The sequence below is a fragment of the Hyperolius riggenbachi genome, chromosome 9, assembly GCF_040937935.1.
Source record: "Hyperolius riggenbachi isolate aHypRig1 chromosome 9, aHypRig1.pri, whole genome shotgun sequence".
Classification (NCBI taxonomy): domain Eukaryota; kingdom Metazoa; phylum Chordata; class Amphibia; order Anura; family Hyperoliidae; genus Hyperolius; species Hyperolius riggenbachi.
The window spans coordinates 35344715-35350714 of record NC_090654.1 but is presented as its reverse complement, the minus strand read 5'-3'; the positions used below and the strand labels follow the sequence as shown (position 1 = coordinate 35350714).

The 6000-nt window shown below is 46.4% G+C and overlaps 1 protein-coding gene across 1 annotated transcript in view; it reads right to left on the bottom strand.

Moving 5' to 3' along the window:
- LOC137532218 (zona pellucida sperm-binding protein 3-like) overlaps positions 1–6000 on the bottom strand; it is a 60241-nt gene that overhangs the window by 53965 nt on the left and 276 nt on the right. The window lies entirely within an intron of this gene.

Below are 6000 nucleotides of genomic sequence, written 5' to 3'. Positions count from 1 at the left end.
CAGCGTTTTTTTGGGAGGGGATTGCCTTCGTGTCATGTGACAGCCTAATGATGTAGCAGCCTGTGATTGGCCGCTACAGCCAGGTTTGGACCCCTCTTCTTAAAGCTGTGACCATTTTAATAGTGGTAGCTCTGAATCTGAGAAGGGGTATTATCGGAAAGCATTAAAAAGCGGTTGTGGAAGCGGGGCGAGATTTCTGCCCAGCATGGGGCTTTTGATGCGAGAGCTAAGAATAGCGCGCGAGCAGAAATTGTGCACTTTGTGCTTCTATAGAAGACATTGCAGCATAAATCTGCCACCTGCCGCTGCTGTTTCTTTCTTTTGTCCCCGACACAATGTATACCCTCTGTGTATAAATACCCCCCACCATCAGAGTAGATCTGCGGGGGGAGGGCAACATTTCCCACCCCCCACCTGCAACAATGCACTCCAAGCATGGTAGGCTTAACCCCGTCACTGCTGGGAGGTTTTACGAGAGGGGGAAGGTAACGTTTTATGTTTACATTGTATGAACCATAATGCGGGGAGCAGAGCAATGTCGCACGGATCTCTACAGAAGTTAATGAAAGGTTAATCAGCAGCATAAATGTTTTCCTGCAGATCTCTAGAGAGGCCAGTAATGGGATAATCTGCAGAATATATACAGTATGTATCTGTCAGGAAGGGAATGGGGCAGAGCAATGTTCTGCAGATCTCTAGAGAGGCCAGTAATGGGATAATCTGCAGAATACATACAATCTGTATCTGTCAGGAGGGGATGGGGCAGAGCAATGTTCTGCAGATCTCTAGAGAGGCCAGTAATGGGATAATCTGCAGAATATATACAGTATGTATCTGTCAGGAAGGGAATGGGGCAGAGTAATGGTCTGCAGATCTCTAGAGAGGCCAGTAATGGGATAATCTGCAGAATATATACAATCTGTATCTGTCAGGAGAGAGATGGGGCAGAGCAATGTTCTGCAGATCTCTAGAGAGGCCAGTAATGGGATAATCTGCATAATATATACAATACGTATCTGTCAGGAGGGGATGGGGCAGAGCAATGTTCTGCAGATCTCTAGAGAGGTCAGTAATGGGATAATCCACATAATATTTACATTATGTATCTGTCAGTGTGTAGATGGGCAGAGCATTGTTCTGCAGATCTCTAGAGGCGCCATTAATGGGATAATCAGCAGAATCTATACAATATTTATCTGTCAGGAGGGGATGGGGCAGAGCAATGTTCTGCAGATCTCTAGAAATGTTAGGAATGGGATAATCTGCAGAATATATACAATCTGTATCTGTCAGTAGGTAGATCTCTAGAGAGGCCAGTAATGGAATAATCTGCATAATTATGTACATTATGTATCTGTCAGTGTGTAAATGGGGCAGAGCAATGTTCTGCAGATCTCTAGAGAGGCCAGTAATGGGATAATCCGCATAAAATTTACATTATGTATCTGTCAGGGGGTAGATGCGGCAGAATGCTCCTGGTCACCGGAGCATGACAGGCACGCGCTACCGGGCTGCTAAGCACAACTGACAGAAGTTCCAGCCTGTTCAGCAAGGGACCGGAGAGACGGCAAGGGCACCCACAGTCTGAAGGGGGCTGGAGGAAGGTAAGTATAAATGTTTTCCATGTATTTGTCTACGTACACTTTACGCCTAGTACACATGTACAAGGCACATCACCAGGGGAGGAACGGGACTGAGCACTCAAGCAACTTTGCTAGTGATGTATTCTGTTTCTATGTGGTGGTCGTGGTGGAGGGGGCAAAGAGCCAACGGAGCAGCAGAGTGACATCACACGTGGTGAGTGGGGAGGACAATGTCCTTAGCCAAAGCACTCCGCCATGCTAATGGCTGGCCGAGGCATATTCCGCTGCTGTACACGATAGATCGTTAGTCCTCTCCAATTCACCTTTAGGAGTCCTGATAAGGGTTTCGGAAGCACCTGCATCCCTGAGCACTTAAAGCGGAATTGAAGATTCCTATAAAAACGAACAGTTTCACTTACATGGGGCTTCCCCAAGCCCCCTGCAGCTGTCCTATCCTGTGCCAATCCTCTATGATCCTCTATTCTCCCGCCGCGGTGCAATTTCATTCCTGCCGACTTGTAAGTCGACTGCAGCTGTGCCTGCGCACCCCGGACCACGCGTATCTTTTTTTTATTGCGTTACCGTCCTGCAGACTTTCCAGCACTGGCACAAGGTGGCTGCAGGGGGCTGATAGAAGCCCCAGGTACGTTCCCCCCCCCCCCCCCCCCCTCAGTTTAGGTTCACTTTAACACCTTAAGCTCATCCGCAGGCTATAATTCTACTTTGACATGCCAGCTAAGTGTTGACCATGAGCCAACCAGCGACTGGTTTGACAACTGCAGGATCACAGGTCCCCTTGGATCAATGTCACGTAGCCCGACTTTATCTTTATAGAGAATACACAAGTCTCATTCTCCTGTCTAATGATGAACCCCCCCCCCCCCCCCCCCCCCAGCTCAATGTCCATACATAGATCCAGTACCTCCCTCTGTGATGGTTTGGGGGGGTTGGTGAACATAGCATGGGTAGTTGGAACATCTGGGAAAGAATCATTAGAGCTGAGTTACCGGAACATATGCTGCCATCCAGCCTTCGTTCTCAGGGAAAGCCTTGCACAGCTGGTCTTCTTTATTAATATGTTATTATGTGTCCTAAAGCCACTGTGGCCTAAGCTGTAGTTCTGTTCCTATACAGCCCATTATTTTAAGTGGTGCGAGAATGAGAATTTCATTACTCCATGGATGGGTAGCTGATGCACGGGTGCGTTTCATTTATTTCTGGCTGGGTTCTCAGTGGTCACTTGCATAAGGCACACATTATAATGCGTTATGAGTGTGAACTGCAATGGAGATGGGCAAACCCAGGATTTTCAAGGGAGGGGGTCGCTCAAAGGTCTCCCTCAGCCACACACAATACAGTATAATAATATGGTAGGACATCATGCTGAGTTCACGTAATGCAATTTCCCTTCTGGCTGACAGGATCTGACAATTATTTCCTAAATGTCCAATCTGCCCCCGATCGACAACGGGATCGATCAGGAGAAGTTTGGATATAGATAATGAGGACAGGGAAAGTGAAGTATTCACACAGCAGGGGCACAGGGCTGTGCTCATACCTGACTCTAAGTTCCCCAGAGCTGCACCGTGATTTGTACACACACTGCTGCTCCATGCTCTGTACACACACACTGCTGCTCCATGCTCAGTACACATGCTGCTGCTCCATGCTCAGTACACATGCTGCTGCTCCATGCTCTGTACACACACTGCCGCTCCATGCTCTGTACACACACTGCTGCTCCATGCTCAGTACACATGCTGCTGCTCCATGCTCTGTACACACACTGCCGCTCCATGCTCTGTACACACACTGCTGCTCTATGCTCTGCTGCTGCTGCTGCTGGGCAGCTGTAATCCCCCCCTGCGTTTGCCTATGGGAGACTGGACATAGACTTTAATGCAAAGCCTGCATGCAGTGAGTTAGAATAACGCAATCCGTTACAACGCAGAGATATAAACAGGCCCATAGGATTGTATGGGCAGTGAATTGACTAGAAGAATTATTCTGTATATGTGAACAGGGCCTCAAGGCTCACAACCTGAATTGTGCCCAGGCTGAGATGCATGAAGTATGTGACTGTGTGCTTAGTAGCTGGGGTTTTAGTAGGGAACATTGTCGCTGGTGAATTAGCTTAATATAAAACACTGCAGTTTTTATTTATTTGACCATCTATTTAGTAGACTAATCCCTCATTTTTTGTAAAGTGTGTTATAGATTGCTGCATGCATTATTTTGGTTAGTATTTGATTTGGTCACTTTCCTGATCTCCTGCCCTTGCCCAGTTTAAAGAGTACCCCCGGTAAAAATGACAGAGCCTGTCATGATAGACTGTGTCCTAATGACAAGCTTAAAGAGGAACTCCAGTGAAAATAAGGTAATAAAAAGTGCTTCATTTTTACAATTATGTATAAATGATTTAGTCAGTGTTTGCCCATTGTAAAATCTTTCCTCTCCCTGATTTACATTCTGACACTTATCACATGGTGACAGTTTTACTGCTGGCAGGTGATGTAGCTGCTGCTTGGTTTTTTTTTTGGCAGCTGTAAACAGCTATTTCCCACAATGCAACGAGGTTCACAGACAGGAAACTGCCAGGAGTACCATGGTCCTCAGAGTTTCTTGTGGGAGGGGATTCACCACAATATCAGCCATACCGAGTCCCCTGATGGTCCGTTTGTGAAAAGGAAACTATTTCTCATGTAAAAGGGAGTATCCGCTACTGATTGGGATGAAGTTCAATTCTTGGTCACGGTTTCTCTTTAAATACTTACCTGATCTGATGTCATCGGGTCACAGGTGTCGCTCCATCCCCCTACTTGGCAGTGCAGTCGCGGCCATGTTTCTGAGGTCTGGCAAAGCTCTTAGGATACCTTCTCCTGCGTGGATGGTGGTGGGCCGTAGCAACGTAGGTGGGGGTGACCCAGAGCCTTGGAGGTGATTTTGGAAAAAAAATCACCATGGACACTTCTCCAAGGAAGACAGAGCGATAACCTGCCTGAATAGATGACGCCAGAACAAGTATTTAACCGTACCGCCACCCAAATCCTCCATCATTATGATCGAGCCTGTCATGACGGACCTGGTTTTTCCTGAGGGTACAGTACTCTTTCAAGAGGAACTGTAGTGAAAATAACAAAAGTACTTATTTTTTTCCAATATTCATTTATAGATTAGTCAGTGTTTGCACATTGTAACATTTTCCCACCCCCTGATTTACATTCTGAAAATTATCACTGGTGGCGATATCTTTAGCTCTGCCAGGTGATCTGTACGGAATGTTTGTTATTGAGAGCTATATGCACAGAAGGAGATACTGCTTGCTTATCAGTTGGATAAAGCGTTGGTCGAAGAAGAGGTGATGCAACAGCGGTAAACTGGACGTCCCGCAGTTTTTTGTTTTTTTTAAGTTTTTGGTTTTTTTGTTTTTTTTAAACCTGTTGCTTTCATCCAATTCCAAATGAGAATATATAATTTTGATTAACAAAAAATATTGACGACATAATGATGTCTTGGTATGTGTTTCAGTGAAATACAGGGTTTCCATCATTTGCAAATTGTTGCACCCTTTTCTGTTTACATCACTCAGCCTTCTGACTTTTTGTTTTTGAAAAACAAGCGCTCTGGTCACCATCATTACCTGGCACAGCCCAGTCACCGTGTGCCCAGAAGGTGACACTGACCGCTTCTGTGCCACTTCCCCAGCCTGGCTTGTCCCCTGCGTGCCTTTCTCAGGCGGACAGACTGCTTTTTATGTTCGGAACGTCAAGCTGTTTGTGTGTGTGAAGTAACGGAACATTAACCCTTCGTTCACCATGCATTTATCAGCGCAATATCTGCCTATTTTATTACAAAAATTGTCTGTCGATAATAACCGATAAACCCCCCCCCCCCCCCCCCATCCCCCTCAAAAAAACCTCCCAACCTCTTAAATATAATAAAAGACACAATTTATGGGTTGCCATGGAAACTGCCTCTGACCCAGCATTCTTTTGACTTGCCCAATAATGCGAGCCGTGTTTCTTCTCCACACCTAATGCTCAGCCCTCATCTATTGTGGAGTATTCTGCTCCTTATTGACCTGTCCGATCCACTCCAGCAGGGGGCGAAGGTTCATTCTCATTTCCTGACCCTTATCTCTGCTGATTGGAGTGCTGACCTGATGTCTCGCCAATAATTGGGAAGGGTCATGTTATCCTGCGGGGAGGAGGTGTTCTACAACACAGAGGATCTTTTATAGAGTCAGTCTAATGGGGGGGGGGGGGGGGGGGGTAGACCGCAGGCATCTTCATAGGTTGTGCACTTGCAAATAAGTTGCACCTGAGTCCACAGTCCATAGCAAACCGGACCCAATACACTGATTTCTACCACTAATCATAGCAGTGCTTTCAGCTGCAGAACACTGTGCATCTTCATA